The sequence below is a fragment of the Eurosta solidaginis genome, chromosome 5 (genome assembly GCF_040869045.1).
Source record: "Eurosta solidaginis isolate ZX-2024a chromosome 5, ASM4086904v1, whole genome shotgun sequence".
Taxonomy (NCBI): Eukaryota; Metazoa; Arthropoda; class Insecta; order Diptera; family Tephritidae; genus Eurosta; species Eurosta solidaginis.
The window spans coordinates 238,730,463-238,751,076 of NC_090323.1; the positions used below are offsets into that span (position 1 = coordinate 238,730,463).

At 37.2% G+C, this 20,614-nt stretch overlaps 1 long non-coding RNA gene across 3 annotated transcripts in view; it reads right to left on the minus strand.

Moving 5' to 3' along the window:
• The window catches only part of LOC137233869 (uncharacterized), a 278,410-nt gene that overhangs the window by 13,415 nt on the left and 244,381 nt on the right, over nucleotides 1-20,614 (minus strand). For all 3 annotated transcript variants that reach the window (XR_010947586.1, XR_010947584.1, XR_010947585.1), the window contains one exon: nucleotides 11,268-11,316. This is a non-coding gene — a long non-coding RNA (uncharacterized lncRNA). The remainder of the gene's footprint in view (nucleotides 1-11,267; nucleotides 11,317-20,614) is intronic.

The window sequence follows — 20,614 nt, forward strand, 5'->3', positions numbered from 1 at the left end:
ATAATGTGATGGTGGGGTGACATAAGGTTAACGGACATAAGGTCAATTGAACTTATGACCACCCCAAATGACCATATATTTGAAACCTTGCACATAATGCGAAAAACGCATTCCTTTATAAATGATAGAAGTGGATGCATGACACATCTACGAAAGAGCATACTGGAGCCCTTTTAAAAACGCTTTTATTAGCTTGTCCTGTATCTATCTATGTATCTATGTATCCGTGGATGTATGTAACGGAATCTGGAGTGGAGCCGAGAGCTCTGGTAATGCAGAGCTCCGAACTCCTTTGCACCTTTTGAAGTATTTTAAGATAGGTGCTTTTAGCTAGTGCATGCCACCATAATAGCTTCCTATCCAGAATGACTCCCAAATACTTGACTTGATCGCTAAACGTTAAGAACGTACCCCAATTCTTGGCGGTGTAAGATTTGGTACTTTTTACCTCCTCGTGAAGAGGACAAGCTCGGCTTTATCCAGGTTGACTTCCAAACCTGTGGCGGGTTGACCTCCTGGAGCAGTTCCAGGATGTCAGCTGGGTCCGTTGGCGTCACTGGAACCCAGGCTCTAGCCCTTGGTCGTGAGGGGATATCAGGCGCCTCCACTACCTTGAGGCGCGCGCCCGGGTATACCACCCCTATCAGCGTGACGGCGGCCCTATAGAGGTTTACCGACCTGGCGTCGTCACAGGCAATTAGCTTGACATTGCGCTGGAACCACCACGCATCGGTGTAAGATGGCGGTGGACCAGGGTTGTCTTTCTTAACTTTAACGGCCACCGTAGCGAGCGCGGCCTCGATCCACTTCACTGTTGTTTCGGGATCCTGCCATCTTCGCTGATCTCGTCTATAATGCCAATGATCTGCCGACCCTTGGCAATTTCGGCGAAAGAACGCGTCCAGCCTCCCTGCGTCTTGGCCCTTTTCGGTACCGTGGGGTTGGATTCATCTATGGACAGCTGGCGTTTCAAGGTTTCATCACTCTCGACTAAAACTTTTAAAATTACTTGAACTAAAAAATTAAAAATAAATAATTGTTTAAAAAAACTAAAAAAAAAAACACTTTTTTATAGCTAACCGAACTAAAAAATAGAAAATAATTTTCAATTAGAAAGAGTTTATATAACAGTAGTAGAAGGTCAAACAATCATTTATAGTTAATCACCTCAAAATAAAATTATAATAAAATTTAAGTTATTAACAGAATAATTTAATTCAGATTAAAAAGCGTGTGGTGCATTTGACTACATTTCATATCTTTCCTCTCATATAGTTGCCAATAGAATGATTGTAACATTCAATATCAAGAACTCACGCTTTTTACTGTGAATTAAATTATTCTGTTAGTAACTTAACTTTTATTATAATTTTATTTTGAGGTGATTAACTATAAATGATTGTTTGACCCTCTACTACTGTTATATAAACTCTTTTTAATTGAAAATTATTATCTATTTTTTAGTTCGATTAACTATAAAAGCGGGTTTTTTTTTTTAGTTTTTTAAACTATTATTTAACTTTTTTTGATTAATTTTCACTTACTAGTATTTATTATTATAAATAAAAACTTATTTCGCAACTTGTAATATTTCCACTATTTTTATTTTGTTTGTATAACACTAAGTATGGGTGATCATGTCGTGCAAATAATCTATAACTGTGACAATAATCATAACATCGCATTTGTAGTGTTATTCGAATCATTTCACAGTCGAATTCTAACCTAGTTCTCTAACCTAGTTTTCGATTCGAAATGCATTAGAGAACTACATTAGAATTCTAATGTCAAATTACAACATTTCTCTAACGTTAGAAACTGTGTTTGCTGGTTACCTATCCAGAACCAACCCTGACATACCCAATGTATGTCCTGCTTGTGGGAGGCACATTACACAAACCATAGGGGGGAGTGTCCCATATTCAAACGCCATCTCGTAGATCCGCGCTTGACCTAGGCTCAATCCACATTTACCCTCTTCCCAGACAATAATTTCTGTAATCTTATAACTTTAAACGAGCAATTCTTGTTTGTTTGTATAGTCGAACGATCTCGGGAACGGCTCAACCGATTTAAATGAAATTTGGCACAGAGATAATGTAATACCTTCTAAGACTTTCTACCTAGGTGTTGCCACTCATAATGTTTCACAAGGTTGCCACCTATTCGAAATTTAAAAAAATTGCATGAGATATTACAAAATGGGTATCCAACGAAAGGTATTTCACTCCGCATTACAATAGGGAAATTTTTGAGCAGGGTTACCATTTAGGGTTGCCACCTATTCGATATTAAAAAAAATTGAACGAGATATACCGATATGGGTATCAAACGAAAGGTATTTCACTCCGCATTACAATAGGGACATTTTTGAGTAGGGTTGCCATTTATGGTTGCCACTTATTCGAAATTAAAAAAAAAAATTGCATGAGATATGCCGATATGGGTATCAAACGGAAGGTATTACACTCTGCATTACAATAGGGACGTTTCTGAGTAGGGTTGCCATTTAGGGTTGGGATCGTTAGACGAAATAATACTCTATTTACTCATATTCTATTAAAGCTTTAAAGGAGAATATTAAAGTTAAAAATCTTCGTAAAAAATCTTACACATGATTCGTCTTAATTTTAAATAATTTTCTTTTAAATGAATAATTGCAATTTCTCACAGATTACTATTAGAAAGTTTTATCAGCACAACGAGACGTAGCCGAGCAAAGCTCGGTCGCCCAGGTACTGTCTTTAAAATATGTAATTTAGACTATAGTCCACGATTATCTTTACGGAAGGCTCAAAGATTAATGGCAAAGTAGGCTATGGTATCTAAATGAAAAATCTTCCACTCTCTTTCTATTAATTTTAATAGCCATAAAAGAGGGCACTCGATGGCTACTATCTAGGAATTCCACATCGCTGGAATTATACTTGCAGAACTGGTCCCTCGCTCGCTTTTCGATATCTTTTCGATAACGTAACGACAGCTTTTAGATAGATAATCGATAACATTTTGGTAACAAAAATGGTATTTCGATATCCAACCATTGACAACTCGTGCTTTGAATCGTGCTGCAGGCGAACTAGTGAATAAGGATGCAGAGCAGATTATTACTCCTTACGTTTTCTGCAAACACTTTATGTTTTTGCCTCGAAAAATAATGCAAGATAAATAAATCGATAACACATTGATAACTATTTCATTAAAAATCGTTAACTTTTCAATAATATATCGACTGCTTTTTGATCAATAACCGATAGCTTTTGGTAGTAAATTGGTATTTTTTCGATAACATTTCCATAAGTCTTCGATAAAATTTGATAATACATTAATAAAATAAGTAATTGAAAGCAAATTTATAGCATTTCGATAACAAATCGATAGCTCGTCTATATCTCGTCAATAACAAACCTTTCCTCTCCGTGTACTCCCTTTTTTTATACATATTGTGACGAATATTAGCAACACTAAGGGATAATGTCATCTCTAAGGCAACATTAAGTAGTGACTTGTATGCACATCAATAAATCAATCATTATGTCTATACATATGTCCATATAAGCAGCGGAGAGCGACGCACAAACACATGCATATATCTGAGATTCTCCCAAAAGTAGGCAATAATTTGTGCAAGTATCGCTCACATATACACGCGCATATGAGAAGCTATAAATGTAGTTATAGCTGGTAATTTTATAGCTGATAACTAAGTAGTGAGTTCTATAAATAGAAGCGCCTAGAAATATCTCAACGAGGAAACCAAACAGTATAAAAGCGGCAACAGTTGAGTCACGAAAAGTCAATTTGATTTAAGCAAGCTATCAGTTGCGAAATATAAGTGTTATTGTGAAGTACTTTAATAAAGGCCATTTTGCATTATTCAATATTGAAGTTATTTATTCAACAGTTTAGTGATTCGAACGTTAGCAGAAGATTTGAAATAAGAGGAATACCACTAAAATTCGTTACAATATGTATATATGAACTTTGTGCTTAAGAGAGTGAATGTGGTTTTGGCAGAGTAAATACGTATAGGTAGAAATGTATGCGTACATATGCATGTAAGTATAAATATGGCAATTACTTTTCAATTCGATCATTCATTTGTGGTGGAAAAAATTGTGTTTGTTTGTCTTGCAATTATGCAATATTTTTGTTGAAATGAATTTAATGGCATGAGCTGAAATGTTTGCCTTCACTTTGCATGTAATAACTCACACTTACTCAATTGTACTCCCTCTCAAATGTACTAACTCACGTTTAGCACGTTCAGCATTTATTTTAACTTTTTTCGGCGGTGCTTTACGAGTTCGCTTATGTCTAAATGACTGATTGACTGCTTGTCTAATCGTCATTTTTTCTACAAGTGTTATCAATTTCCTTCATCGGTTATCGCTTGCTTTTTACTATGTGCGATTGATAGTGATTCGTTTGTACTTATGCACAGTGCTTTCAAACCCGAAATATATTTTAAAATCTGTATATTTCGGGATTGGAAAATTTGACGTTCTGAAATGCACTCATTTATAGGAAATACTATAGACAAAATAGACAAGTTGGTAGTTTATTCGAAAGTTGTTATGAACTTAGTTTTGAAGTTATGAAATGATTGGGGTTGAAGGTCGTTTGTGCTTGAAAACGCTAGAATCCTAAATTCAAGGATTCACAATTAATCTGTGCGCTTTGTTGTCGCTCGAACCACCGAGCTGTCGAATAAATATGCTCATTATTAACAGCACTACTATGGTAACATTCATAACACAAATAAGTAAAGGCCAAAACTAGAATAACTGAATGATGTTAACAATAATGAACAATAAAGCAACAAAGAAACAACAAAATATAACAAGCGAACAGGTTGGCCGCATTAACTGACAAATAATAATAAAAATGTGGCAGCAACATAAAGGAACAACACCAGCAAATGTACTATAATAAATCTCATCTTGTAATACGAGTTAAATGTGAAATGTTTATTGTATGCTTTGGGTTGCTGCGCAAGCGTGCACTCTTCTTAAATCCAATGAATATTGCAAGTTTCCTTGTACAGGTGGTGGGTATAAAAATGGAGACGCGGGGCGATTTGCGGGCTATTATTATGTAGATACTTTGCAAAAGTATAAATCTTTGGAGAATCATTTTTTTTTGTTTGTTTTTGAGGTTAGTTTGAAAAAGCCGGTACGTGGGGACCTTACATATACTGAAAGAGTCCATAGTGTTACCAGAATGTCGTTACCAAACTGAAAAAACCCTATAAAAAACCAGAACCTATGTTATGAAATAACTCCGTCCGCCTGATAAGCGCAGGGCACGCGAAAAAAAAATGTGCACCATCGTTTCCTCCTTCAACCCGTACTTCCTACATCTGCTTTCACCTACTGGGCCTAATAGAAAAGAATGTGCCGCCCAAGGCAGTGTCCAGTTAGAGTTTCCATCATGAGTTTCAGCGACAGTCTAAGAAGAGACAATATTTGCACATGTCTAGCCCTTAAAACCTTAAACTAACAAAGCTACTCTTATCATTGAAAAGAGGCCCCTGTAGTCTCATGAACGGTATTCTGAGTTGAAAGTGTCTTCTGGCATCACATGCTTTCAAACAAGGCCGATCGAGCACGTTTTATGCTTGTGGCCTACGCTCGCAAGGATAAAAATCCAGCTATTAGAAGTTCTAGAAGGCTTCTAGAATTTACCAAGAGTGCGGACCTATTTTGCTATATATTTTATAGTTTCTGATAGGGTTTCTCAGTTTGTTCGTTGAGCAAACTTCTAGTAGCATTATGAACTTATTCAGTCTATGTGAGGTTCTCACTGACCAGCAAGTTCAACCTAACCTGTCCTATACTATATTTTTCGTTGTTGCTACATTTTGTTTAGTTCTTTGGTACAAAATCAGAAATCCTCTTTATCATCTCTAATATAAAAGCTATTGAGTTAACATTCTATCTGTTCGGTATGCCACATGGGCCACACATTCCGGCCACATTTGCTGCTCGCGGTGTGCCACTTGCGAATTGTTGTGAATTTTTTTAATTTACGTATTTTTTTTGCTTCTTGGTGCGCATTTGCTGTTATCGTAATATTTATTTTAAAAAGTGCCTACTTTTCGAATTCTTTGTTTTTCACACAAATTTTGACTTTTATTTCTTGTTTTTGTTTTTGCAATTTTTTTCCTTTTGCAATAACGCGTAATGAACACACTCGTGCCACGTTTGCATTTAATGAAGTGGTGCACAACGCCGGCAGAGCTTCGAATACAAGGCAGAGCTTCGAATACAAACGCTACTTTTTTAGTAGTATTAAGTATGTGTTTACAATTGTACGCACTCTATTCACACGTATTCTTATTCTCTTTCGTTTGGTGGTCGCTGAGAATTAGGCGCAGTAACACGGATTAAGTGCGTCGCCCGCTATGTTGGCGAATGTTGTCCCTGTTTTATTATTTGCCGACCATTTGTGACAAACGTTCTTCGCTTATGGCTTGCTAATAAGAGAATGAACAACACAAAACGATGCATGAAGTGGTTTGCGCGACCATTGCACTCTCACAAATATGTATCAGTTGTTCGTTCACAGCTACGCTCACCTGATGAGATTGTTATTGTTGTAGCAATAAAAACACGGTCCGTTTGTTTTGAGGAGTGTTATCGATGTTGATAGTCCTTTGCCAGATATCGATCAGGTACGTTCCGGTAACAAGCCCAACTCTATCGGGAGAGATTTAATATGACCACATTGAATCATCTAGGCCATCCCGCCCCACACCCCATAGTTCCATGGAGAATTTGGGGTCACCATAGTCTCGGCTGCTAAAGTAATAGGAGGGGGCGGGGGGGCTACACAGCCCCTTCAATCTTTTCGATATTTTAGCCGCCTCTCTAACAAAGTTGCTCTTTCATTAAAAAGAGAGAACTGTATACTCATGACGGGTATTCTGGCTGTACACTGCCTTCTGACGTCACATGCTTTTAAATTAGGCTTGGTCAGAGATAGCAGATGTAGGAAGTGCGGGTTGGAGGAGGAAACGATCGAGCACGTTTTGTGCTCGTGCTCAGCGCTTGCCAGGCTAAGGTTCTAGCTACTAGGAGCGAAACAACTATCAGATCTAGAAGCAGCAAATGGCTTATGTCCTAGAAAGCTTCTAGTATTTGCCAAGAAGAATAAGTTATTTTATAACATAGTTTCTGGTTTTCGATAGGGTTTTTCAGTTTGGTCGTTAAAATAAACTTCTGGTAACACTACGGACTCATTCAATATATGTGAGGTCCTCATGGACCATTCAGTTCAACCTTGTCTAACTTAGTCACCTCTTACTAAAGGCATATCTGCCGCTGGTATATTCTAAGCCCCTTTACTTGTAAATATTCAAGTACAAGATAAAACTGATTCACTGATTGCCTTACTGAATCTCTGTCGCTGCGTTCATACGACATAAAAGTGAACGCGAAATAGTTTTCCAAAGCTCGACGAAGCTCTCGTGTGCACCACTGGTTTATCGCATAAGCATAAATATAACTAACGTGCTCTATTCTACATATGCTCCACCACCACCGCATACCGCATTGATGTTCCATCGTGTTAGCCACCTTCACCTCACACATACATAAGTACATACATCGATACTTTGTTTTTGGCATGGCGCTTTGGCTATGGCCTTCCAATTGAATTTTTTTTAATCAGATTGTAGCCTCTTTGCACTCGCTTCTATTATTGTTTGTACGAATAATGGTATCATGTCGATATGTGCATTCTTTTTACCAAGTGAATGGTGGTGCACTGTAATATGCAGCAAGCAAGTGAAGCGCATCTACTCGTACTTCACATTCATAGATAATAAGCTCGATTGCTGTCTTTCAAATTTCAATGAATGCATTTTGCTTTAAGTTTTGTTGGCTTTCCTCGTTGTATATTTTTAAAATTTTTGTATATTTTGCTATTTTTGTAGTTGCATTCAAAGTCACTTTATTTAACTTAAAATTATACATATTTACATTAATCGGCTTGTGTGCATTCATTTTTTTGTTAACAAAAAGCGACAAGAAACACATGAATAGGCAGCGTATAAAGCAAAAAAGCTAGTGGAAGAGCTCTAAAGTAGCATAGCAGACGTTGCGGGGGAGGTTATGATGTGGGTGCAATAATTTTCCAACTGTTACATTTCATCGTCAATACCAATAGTCGGTCTCTTTAGTTTTATGTTGTTATTTGTATTACTCTGTTATGCCCTACCAGAAATGCCTAAGCAGGACATAATGGGGTCATCATTATTTTATAGTAGCTTACATGGGATTAGAAATAAAATGAAAAAAGTCATCGAAATTCTTGAGCACACACACTCGGACTTGAGGCTTTGAGTCTTGAGTGAAATTGCAAAACAATTATTTTCCCAACGTAATTAAAACCCTTAAAAAAACTAAAAAAAAAAAAAACAAGTAAAGAAGGCTAAGTTCGGGTGTAACCGAACATTACATACTCAGCTGAGCGCTTTGCAGACAAAATAAGGGAAAATCACCATGTAGGAAAATGGACCTAGGGTAACCCTGGAATGTGTTTGTATGACATGAGTATCAAATCAAAGGTGGTAATGAGTATTTTAAAAGGGAGTGGGCCATAGGTCTATACTTACTTACTTACTTAATTGGCGCTTAACCGTCTAAACGGTTATGGCCGTCCAACAAGGCGCGCCAGTCGCTCCTTCGCTCCGCCAACCGGCGCCAATTGGTCAAACCAAGGGAGTTTAAATCGTTTTCCACCTGGTCCTTCCAACGGAGTGGGGGCCGCCCTCTACCTCTGCTTCCATAGGCGTGTTCCGATAGAAACACTTTCTTGGCCGGAGCATCATCTTTCATTCGCATAACATGGCCTAGCCAGCGCAGCCGCTGCGTTTTAATTCGCTGTACTATGTTGATGTCTGCGTATAGCTCGTACAGCTCATCATTAAATCTTCTTCGGTACTCGCCATCGCCAACGCGTAGAGGTCCATAAATCTTTCGAAGAACTTTTCTCTCGAACACTCCCAAAGCCGCTTCATCTGCTGTTGTCATGGTCCATGCTTCTGCCCCATATAGCAGGACGGGTACGATAAGTGACTTGTAGAGTATGATTTTCGTTCTCCATAGGTTCGTTCCATAGGTCTATAGGTGGACGCCATTTCAGGCTATCGCCATAAAGGTGGACCAAGGGTGACTCTAGAATATCTTTGTACGATATGGGTATCAAATTAAAGGTACTAATGGGGGTTTTAGAAGGGAGTGGCCCTAAGTTGTATATGTGAAGGTGTTTTCGAGATATCCACCAAAATGTGGACCAGGGTGACCCAGAACATCATCTGTCGGGTAGCGCTAATTTATTTATATATGTAATATCACGAACAGTATTCCTTCCAAGATTCCAAGGGCTTTTGATTTCGCCCTGCAGAACTTTTTCATTTTCTTCTACTTAATATGGTAGGTGTCACACCCATTTTACAAAGTTTTTTCTAAAGTTATATTTTGCGTCAATAAAACAATCTAATTACAATGCTTCATCCCTTTTTCATATTTGGTATAGAGTTATGGCATTTTTTTCATTTTTCGTAATTTTCGATATCGAAAAAGTGGGCGTGGTCATAGTCGGATTTCGGCCATTTTTTATACCAAGATAAAGTGATTTCAGATAAGTACGTGAACTGAGTTTAGTAAAGACATCGATTTTTGCTCAATTTATCGTGTTAATGGCCGAGCGGAAGGCAGACGGTCCACTGCGTATAAAAACTGGGAGTGGCTTCAACCGATCTCGCCCATTTTCACACAACATTTATCATCATAAAATCTATGCACCTACCAATTTCACAAGGATTGGTAAATTTTTGTTCGACTTATGGCATCAAAAGTATTCTAGATATATTAAATGAAAAAGGGCGGCGCCCCACCCATTTTGAAATTTTCTTTTATTTTTGTATTTTGTTACACCATACCATTCCTGGGTATGAATGTTGACATAATTTACTTATATAATGTAAAGATATTAAATTTTTTGTTAAAATTTGAATTTAAAAATATTTTTTTTTAAAAGTGGGCGTGTTCGTAATCCGATTTTGGTAATTTTTTTTAGCACATATATAGTAATAGGAGTAACGTGCCTGCCAAATTTCATCATGATATCTTCAACGACTGCCAAATTACAGCTTGCAAAACTTTGAAATTACCTTCTTTTAAAAGTGGGCGGTGCCACGCTCGTTGTCCAAAAATTGACTAATTTTCTATTTTGCGTCATAAGGTCAACCCACCTACCAAGTTTCATCGCTTTAACCGTCTTTGGTAATGAATTATCGTACTTTTTCGGTTTTTCGAAATTTTCGATATCGAAAAAGTTGGTCCGATTTCGTTCATTTTAAATAGCGATCTGAGATGAGTGCCCATCAAAATTTATTCAAGTTATCGTGTTTACGGACGGACGGACGGACGGACATGGCTAAATGAATTTCTGTTTTCGCCCAGATCATTTTGATATATCTATCTCGATTAGTTTATGCCGTTACGGATTACCGTTATGCGAACAAAATTAATATACTCTGTGAGCTCTGCTCAGCTGAGTATAAAAATAAATATCAATCCATATATTGATTGTTTGTGTAATAAAAAGTTTATTGTTGTACACCTTATGTAGAAAACAATACCCCTACAGTGTGATTGTTTGGCTTATATTCAATCAATAACTGTATTGTGAAGCTCCTGGTTTTCAGTACTGTATTTGATTATAATTTTCCTTTAAGGTGAAACATGGCGAATATTAGCAGCTTCGACACGTCACTATGATGCTAGTAATAAATGCTGGACAACAAGAACAGCAATGCAAGCAGATGAAACAGAAAACACCCACACATACACATACAAATAAGACAAAAATGTTTATGTGATGCCGAGATGTACAAAGCAGTAAAGATCGCATATGACCTTTTTTAAACCTCAGACATATATGTGTATAGCCAAAACCACTATGAGATAAAAAAGACTCCTTCGTGAAAAGTCCAAACTCTGGGAGAAATGGCTGAATGAGGCAACTTAAAGTATAAAAGCAGCTAAAGCTAAGGAGTAATCAAACAAATTCTACTACCATATTAGTATTGTAAATAATGGTATTGTAAATAAGAAAATTTTTCTATACTGAATGTTTTTGTTATTTAAGCGACAGTTCAGCGATTCGAACGATAAAAGAAGGTGCAGAATAATCAAGAATTTCTAGATATTTCTAACAGTATGCAACATTTCTTAGATATTTTATTTTGCACTTACCCGAATACGAAATCACATAGTGGTGTACATTTGTAATTTGGTAGACTGCCTGAAAATGAAAAAAAAGGATTTTTAAATAATGATATAAATGCTATCATCGTACTAATTAGTATAATAATTATAGCCGAGAGAAAAATATTGCTAAGCACAACCGAATGTCAGGTCAATTTAGCCGATAATCCTGTCAATTTGTATCCATTGCAAATAGCTTTTGAAACAACTTCGCATAAATTGTTGGTTCTGAATTGAGTGTCTAAACAGTCAAATCAACGAAAAAAGTTCACAAAACGTAAACCACAGCTCTGTAAAAAAATACAAACGAAAAACGTTTTTGTAAAGATTTTGAAGTTGCTTGTTCTAGGCCTTGAACCCGGAATTTTCGGCGTGGTAGACGTAGCGCGCTACCATCACACTACGGTGGCCCCCTAGTTCTGGTGTTTTAACCAACAATACCAATTAAACTGTGGAAATATAACAATGCATGTTGATATTACAGGCGGGATTGGAAGATGTTTCACGTATCTCGATCCTTGCAAGGGGTTCAACACAACATCAACCAAATTAATAAGGAAACAGAGAATGTATTGCACTCACAGCTAGACAGAATTACCTTTGGCGCTGGCAATATTTACGTAGATGCCTCTTAGAAAGAAAATTCATAAGGACAATAACCCTTATATGCTAAAAGTAGGGGAGATAGAAAAGGACATCGAGAACCTGGAAGTATCTTCAAATGCTGAGGTGCTTCAAGTGGACAAAAAAACAACAAGGCGCTAAGACCACTAGCGTGTTCGGAGCTTTAAATATATACCCGCCGCATGTATGCCTGTCATAAAAGGCGACTAAAATATCCAAATGATTCAAGGGACTGTGCAGCGCTACCCTTTCAAAGGGTTGAAAGTGCAATTTATAGGTTCTCCAACACGATCACTAAAATATTTTTTAGAAGGAAATCGTAGCCGTGAAGACAACAGAAAAAATTCTGCAGGAAATGTGCTTCAGCTGCAGTCGCGTCAATGCATCTCCGCTCGGATGTCGCCTTCGTGCTTCTGCGTAAATGGCCTTCATACCAGAGATAACTGGTATCAAAATATTGTTGGCATGATTCGGAGGTCTGCCACAGTTCAGCACTTTATGGTAGTTCATAGATATAACTAGGTTAGAATATGCTAGTCTAGTTAAGATAATTATATAAATACATTGTAAATAGATATAAGCTAGGCTTAATTAGGCTATAATAAATAAATATTCAGGCGGCGATTAAGGCAATTACCTCACAAAGTACTTCATAAAGAAGTGTGTTGAATTACAAAGAAGCGTTAGAGAAATTTCATTCAGGACGGAAAATCAATAGGAGACAGGAGTTGCATATGATCTATCAAGCAGGAAAAGCGTGGGCAGAAGCGCGTGGCTGCGAAATTTCTAAGATCATATGGAAATGCTGAAACTGACAAAGCTGGTCATATCTCTAAAGAGAGAAGACAAACTGGACACTTCCTTCTTGCGTCACATGCTTATAAGTTAGGCCGCGCCAGTAACAGCAGATGTAGGAAGAAATCGTTGAGCACGCTCTGTCTTCGTGCCCTGCTCCAGCGAGTCAGGGTTACGCTACTAAGGGCGGCAACTACTAATGGCGGCAGGGTTGCCAGAACTCAAGGCAGAAATTAAGCTAGGTCTTTGAAAACTACTATGAAGCATCCACATGAGTCCTAGTACATAAATGGGGGTGTTCCATTTGGTCGTCAAACACATTATTGCAACACTATGGACCAGTGACGTATCCAGAAGGGGGGGGGGGCGCGGATAGATCCCACCTTCCTCGCTCAACTTCTTAATTTACTTCGTAATTTATATTAAAATTACCAATTTTCCTCCTGATTTAGCAAGAAAATACAAGAAAAAATAAAAATCTCTATTTAAGTACGTACGTGGGAAGGTAATATTAATGTTTAATTTTGTCATGGAGTATACAGTACTCATGAAATTCCATATCGTCGGTTCCAACGAAGACAATCTCAGTTCGTTATTTGCGTCGCAGACTATCTCAGTACGTTTCGATTTATGAAAAACTAACTCCTTTCGCTTGTTTGCTAATTTTGTATTTTTATACTCAGTTGAGCAGAGCTCACAGAGTATATTAAGTTTGATTGGATAACGGTTGGTTGTACATATATAAAGGAATCGAGATAGATATAGACTTCCATATATCAAAATAATCAGGATCGAAAAAAAATTTTATTGAGCCATGTCCGTCCGTCCGTCCGTCCGTTAACACGATAACTTGAGTAAATTTTGAGGTATCTTGATGAAATTTGGTATGTAGGTTCCTGAGCACTCATCTCAGATCGCTATTTAAAATGAACGATATCGGACTATAACCACGCCCACTTTTTCGATATCGAAAATTTCGAAAAACCGAAAAAGTGCGATAATTCATTACAAAAGACCGATAACGCGACGAAACTTGGTAGATGAGTTGAACTTATGACGCAGAATAGAAAATTAGTAAAATTTTGGACAATGGGCGTGGCACCGCCCACTTTTAAAAGAAGGTAATTTAAAACTTCTACAAGGTGTAATTTGGCAGTCGTTGAAGATATCATGATGAAATTTGTCAGGAACGTTACTACTATTACTATATGTACGCTTAATAAAAATTAGCAAAATCGGGGAAGGACCACGCCCACTTTAAAAAAAAATTTTTTTTTAAGTAAAATTTTTACAAAAAATTTAATATCTTTACAGTATATAAGTAAATTCTGTCAACATACAACTCCAGTAATGATATGGTGCAACAAAATACAAAAATAAAAGAAAATTTCAAAATGGGCGTGGCTCAGCCCTTTTTCATTTAATTTGTCTAGGATACTTTTAACGCCATAAGTCGAACAAAAATTAACCAATCCTTTTGAAATTTGGTAGGGTAGTAGATTTTACGACATTAACTGTTTTCTGTGAAAATAGGCGAAATCGGTTGATGCCACGCCCAGTTTTTATACACAGTCGTCCGTCCGTCCGTCCGTCTGTCCGTTAACACGATAACTTGGGTAAATTTTGAGGTATCTTCATGGAATTTGGTACATATGTTCCTGGGCACTCATCTCAGATCGCTATTTAAAATGAACGATATCGGACAATAACCACGCCCAATTTTTCGATATCGAAAATTTCGAAAAATCAAAAAAGTGCGATAATTCATTACCAAATACGCATTAAGCGATGAAGCTTGGTAGGTGAGTTGAGCTTATGACGCAGAATAGAAAACTAGTAAAATTTTGGCCATTGGGCGTGGCACCGCCCACTTTTAAATGAAGGTAATTTAGAAGTTTTGCAAGCTGTAATTTGGCAGTCGTTAAAGATATCATGATGAAATTTGGCAGGAACATTACCCTTATTACTTTATGTCTGCTTAATAAAAATTAGCAAAATCGGAGAACGACCACGCCCACTTTAAAAAAAAAAATTTTTTTATGTGGTGCAACAAATTACAAAAATAAAAGAAAATTTCAAAATGGGCGTGGCTCCGCCCTTTTTCATTTAATTTGTCTAGGATGCTTTTAATGCCATAAGTCAAACAAAAATTAACCAATCATTGTGAAATTTGGTAAAAGCTTGGCTCCTAGGACGATACCTGTTTTCTGTGAAAAAGGGCGAAATCGGTTGAAGCCACGCCCAGTTTTTATACACAGTCCACCGTCTGTCCTTCCGCTCGGCCGTTAACACAATAACTTGAGCAAAAATCGATATATCTTTACTAAACTTAGCACACGTACTTATCTGAACTCACTTTATTTCGATATAAAAAATGGCCGAAATCCGACCATAACCACGCCCACTTTATCGATATCGAAAATTACGAAAAATAAAAAAATGCCATAATTCTATACCAAATACGAAAAAAGGGATGAAACATTGTAACTGGATTGGTTTATTGACGCAAAATATAACTTTGGAAAAAACTTTGTAAAATGGGTGTGACACCTACCATATTAAGTAGAAAAAAATGAAAAAGTTCTACAAGGCGAAATCACCAGCCCTTGGAATCTTGGCAGGAATACTGTTAGTGGTATTCCATATATAAATAAATTAGCAGTACCCGACAGATGATTTTCTGGATCACCTGGTCCACATTTTGGTCGATATCCCGAGAACGCCTTCACATATACATCTAAGGGCCACTCGCTTTTAAAACCCTCATTAATACCTTTAATTTGATATCCATATCGTACAAAAACATTCTAGAGTCACCCCTGGCCCTCCCTAATGGCGATATCTCGAAAAGGCGTCCACCTATAGACCTAATGCCCACTCCCTATTAAAATGCTCAGTAACACCTTTCGTTTGATACCCATATCGTACAAACATTCTAGAGTCACCCCTGGCCCACCCTAATAGCGATATCTCGAAAAGGCGTCCACCTATAGACCTAATGCCCACTCCCTATTAAAATGCTCAGTAACACCTTTCGTTTGATACCCATATCGTACAAACATTCTAGAGTCACCCCTGGCCCACCCTAATGGCGGTATCTCGAAAAGGCGTCCACCTATAGACCTAATGTCCACTCCCTCTTAAAATGCTCAGTAACACCTTTCGTTTGATACCCATATCGTACAAACATTCTAGAGTCACCCCTGGCCCACCCTATTGGCGATATCTCGAAAAGGCGTCCACCTATAGACCTAATGTCCACTCCCTCTTAAAATGCTCAGTAACACCTTTCGTTTGATACCCATATCGTACAAACATTCTAGAGTCACCCCTGGCCCACCCTAATGGCGATATCTCGAAAAGGCGTCCACCTACAGACCTAATGCCCACTCCCTATTAAAATGCTCAGTAACACCTTTCGTTTGATACCCATATCGTACAAACATTCTAGAGTCACCCCTGGCCCACCCTAATGGCTGTATCTCGAAAAGGCGTCCACCTATAGACCTAATGCCTACTCTCTCTTGAAATGCTCAGTAACACCTTTCGTTTGATACCCATATCGTACAAACATTCTAGAGTCACCCTTGGTCCACCTTTATGTCGATATCTCGAAAAGGCGTCCACCTATTGAACTAAGGATTACTCCATTTTAAAATACTCATTACCACCTTTCATTTGATACCCATATCGTACAAACACATTCTAGAGTCACCTCTGGCCCACCCTAATGGCGATATCTCGAAAAGGCGTCCACCTATAGACCTAATGCCCACTCCCTCTTAAAATGCTCAGTAACACCTTTCGTTTGATACCCATATCGTACAAACATTCTAGAGTCACCCCTGGCCCACCCTAATGGCGATTTCTCGAAAAGGTGTCCACCTATAGACCTAATGCCCACTCCCTCTTAAAATGCTCAGTAACACCTTTCGTTTGATACCCATATCGTACAAACACATTCTAGAGTCACCCCTGCCCACCCTAATGACGATATCTCGAAAAGGCGTCCACCTATAGAACTAAAGCCCATTCCCTTTTAAAATACTCATTACCACCTTTCATTTGATACCCATATCGTACAAACACATTCTAGAGTCACCCCTAGTCCACCTTAATGGCGATATCTCGAAAAGGCGTCCACCGATAGACCTAAGGCCCACTCCCTCTTAAAATGCTCAGTAACACCTTTCATTTGATACCCATATCGTACAAACAAATTCTAGAGTCAGCCCTGGTCCACCTTTATGGCGATATCCCTAAATGGTGTCCATCAATAGAACTATGGCCTACTCTCTCTTAAAATACTCTTTAATACCTTCCATTTGATACACATGTCATACAACCACATTCCAGGGTTACCCTAGGTCCATTTTCCTACTTACTGGCAAGCGAAATGGCCGATCTGTATAACACTAATATCGAGCGACCATCTGAAGAAGACAAGAAAAGAGCAAGGACACAAACAATAGCTAAGTGGCAAGAACGGTGGGAGGCCTCGAGTAAAGGGCGTTGGACTTTCACACTAGTTTGGAACGTAGATCAATGGAATGAGCGGAAGCACGGCGAACTGAACTACCATCTCACGCAAATAATCAGTGGACATGGCGGTTTCAAAGAGTATTTATGGAAGCGTAGGATAGAGGAAGATCCTCATTGCCCAATGTGTACCACAGAGTTAGAAAACGCAGAACACGTCATGTTCTACTGCCCTCGTTTCCACGAAGAAAGACTCACCTTGCATGGAGTCTTTGGGGAGGAACCTACCACGAGAAATTTAGTTTCACATATGTGCAGCAGGAAAGAATGCTGGACTGCAGTGAGCAAAATGGCATTTATGGTAATGACACGCCTGATGGATGCTGAGAGGGAGCGCAGAGAAATGCGCATGCGAAGCAGTGGTGATTAAATGGACACTCAGAGCAAATAGCGGGAACCTGGACGCAGGGACAACAGTAGGCTCTTAAAAAATGAGAAATATGGAACGCCACCCTGAAGTAATGCGAAAGTGGTGCCGGGGTGGGCGACGGTTCCAGAACGGGGCTGTTTTTTAGTCTACGGACATACGGTTGCTGCGACGGCGACGGCAGCAATTATGGTCCATTAGGCATTTTTCAGCCTCCCCGCAAAAAAAAAAAAAAAAAAAAAAAAAAAAGATCCATTTTCCTACATGGTGATTTCCCTTATTTTGTCTCCATAGCTCTCAACTGAGTATGTAATGTTCGGTTACACCCGGAACTTAGCCTTCCTTACTTGTTTTGTTAAATTTTACTTATTTTTGTATTATTTTACTTTATTTTATTTTTGCTCAGTTTATCTTATTTTATTTATTTTTATTTATAAAATTAATTTAAAAAAATAAAAATAAAAACCTAAGTAATTAAAACAAAAATAAAAAAATAAAATAATACAAAAATAAAAAAATAAAATAATACAAAAATAAGTAAAAGTACTCTAAATAATACCAAATTAGCAAACAAGCGAAATGTGTTAGTTTTTTAAAAACAAAACGAACTGAGATAGTCTTCGACGCAATTTGAACTGAGATAGTCTTCCATGGAGCCAACGATAATTTCACTTCAACAATTTTCAAATATTTTAATCAAAAGTGCACGTAAAGTTTTAAATAAAGCTTTTAAATTTAATTAAAATGAATGAATAATAACACAATTTAACTGAATTAATCCAAGTATTTCCCTTGAAGTAAACGATTTTGCATAAGTATATGCATGTATATATGTATATGATGGTAAGTATTGCTTATTTATATAGAAATACACACAGATGGTAAACTTAGTTACTGTTACCCCCCCCCCCCCCCCCCCCACCCCCTCCACGCCACTGCGAAGTCTTTGTTGACCGACCAGTTCAAACAAATATTCCGTCTCTGATTAAAATATACAATCATATCTTTTGAAGGTAATGGTTCGACTAAAATATTAGTTTTTTCAATGCCTTTGTAATTAAATGCCTGAATATTAGTTCTAATGCTTTCAAATTACTTATTCATGTGTTATGCAAACGTACATGGGAAATAGGAGGCACCACTCCCAATAATTACATATGTTGGTGTGTATGTATTAGCATATCTGTATGCAAACGTTGTATAAATACTTAGCTGCAGCGATCGCATGCAGCGATATGCAATAATTTTCAATGTCACTTTGTGTGTACGTAAATGCATTTATGTAATCGTATATGTGTTTTATATTTCTTACATTTTTTTTTTTGAAATGCAATTAATAGTTGTTGCTGTTTAGCATTTCATAATTTTTGGGTATTTTTCTAATTATATAACATTTATCATCAATTATCGCAACACGCAATCTGTCCGCTCTATTTCAAATTTAGTAATAAGCAAATGACGTGCTGAATTCTTTTTCTATTTTGTAGCATTTCTGTTGCTTTTTTTTAACTTTTGTTTGTTGTTGGTTTCCTAAATTATTGTGTAAGAGAACAAATGAATTTCAAGTTTGCCCACAACCTAGACGTTTTCAGTTCCATTTGCATATTCATTTACGACGTTTTTGTTGAAATTTCTATAAACATTTGCTAAAAGTATGTCCACCTTTGCATGTTTTTCGTATTTGTTTTTTGGTTTTGTTGCTTTGTAATTTAAAATTTTGAGTTTTTTTTAAGAACAAAATTGGTAACCGCAAAATATTTTTCACTACTTAAATAACCAAAATGTTGCATGTCAAGAAAAATGTCATTTAATAAGAAAAAAATACTCATCAAATGTCACATGGCCTAAAACGACTCAGGTACTGTGTGACTTTAGAGCACGTAAATTTGTAGGTATGCACATTAGGGTTGTGCTAAAAAATGTAATAAAAAATGTTTCAATCTCACCCGCTTATCAAATTTCAGGATGGTTGCTCAAAATATTTTAATTTTTTTCGCTTATGCCCAAATTCCATAATACAACAACTATGTATTGGAAAAATTAGGGTGTGTCGCATAGAGTCAAATACGTCCAAAAATTTGAATGTTATATCATTGACTGTAGTATAAGCGTTAAATGAAGTAAGATTAAAGAATTCGTTTCTTGATTTTTTAAGAACCACCCCTTGTACATAAATAGTACATAGTACATTTAATATACACAAATGTATGAACAATAATTGGGGTTTGCTTTCATCATTGTGTTGACGGAACTAACTTTGAACTTCTACTGGTTTAGCTTACGTGATTATACGTTATAATAGATATACATTAGACAGTTTCAGCAAAAAAAAAAAAAAACAAAAATTGGAGTATTCACGTATGTCTGATCATCATTCTCTCTTTATATATTGTGGCGCATATTAGCAATTTCGATACATCACTAACTATACCGCTAGTAAATAAAAGGTGTACAACTATAGCAGCAATGTAAGCAAATGATACAACAAATTGCTATACACACATGCGCACAGAAGCTAAGAGAGTACACAACATTAAACACACATATACATAGCCGCAAAAAGCGCAGAAAACATTATGAAATCATTGAGGCATATGAGATGCAGCAGATTAGAGAAGGCTGTTCGCGAAAAGTTTAGATCCTGGTAGAAATGGTGACCGAGGCAACTGGGATTATAAAAGCGGCGCAGTCCAAGTGATGGTCAATCAGTTTGATACAAAACACGCTATAAGTGAAGTACGCGAACACATTGTGAAGCTCTATTTCCAGAGTAGTGCTATAAATAGAGAGCATTTTATATACAGATCATTTGTGTGTATTAGTGATTCGAACGAAAACAGTAGACGCATATTTATCAGCAGTTCTCAAAATTCGTTAAGATAAGAGATAAATACAAAATACATGGAGCTTTGCTTGAGGTATGGCAATACAATAAACCATTCTCACTGAGCTTGTTATTTATTGATATTTTAAAGAGGAAGAAGACGGCTATAAGAGTATACAAAAGTTG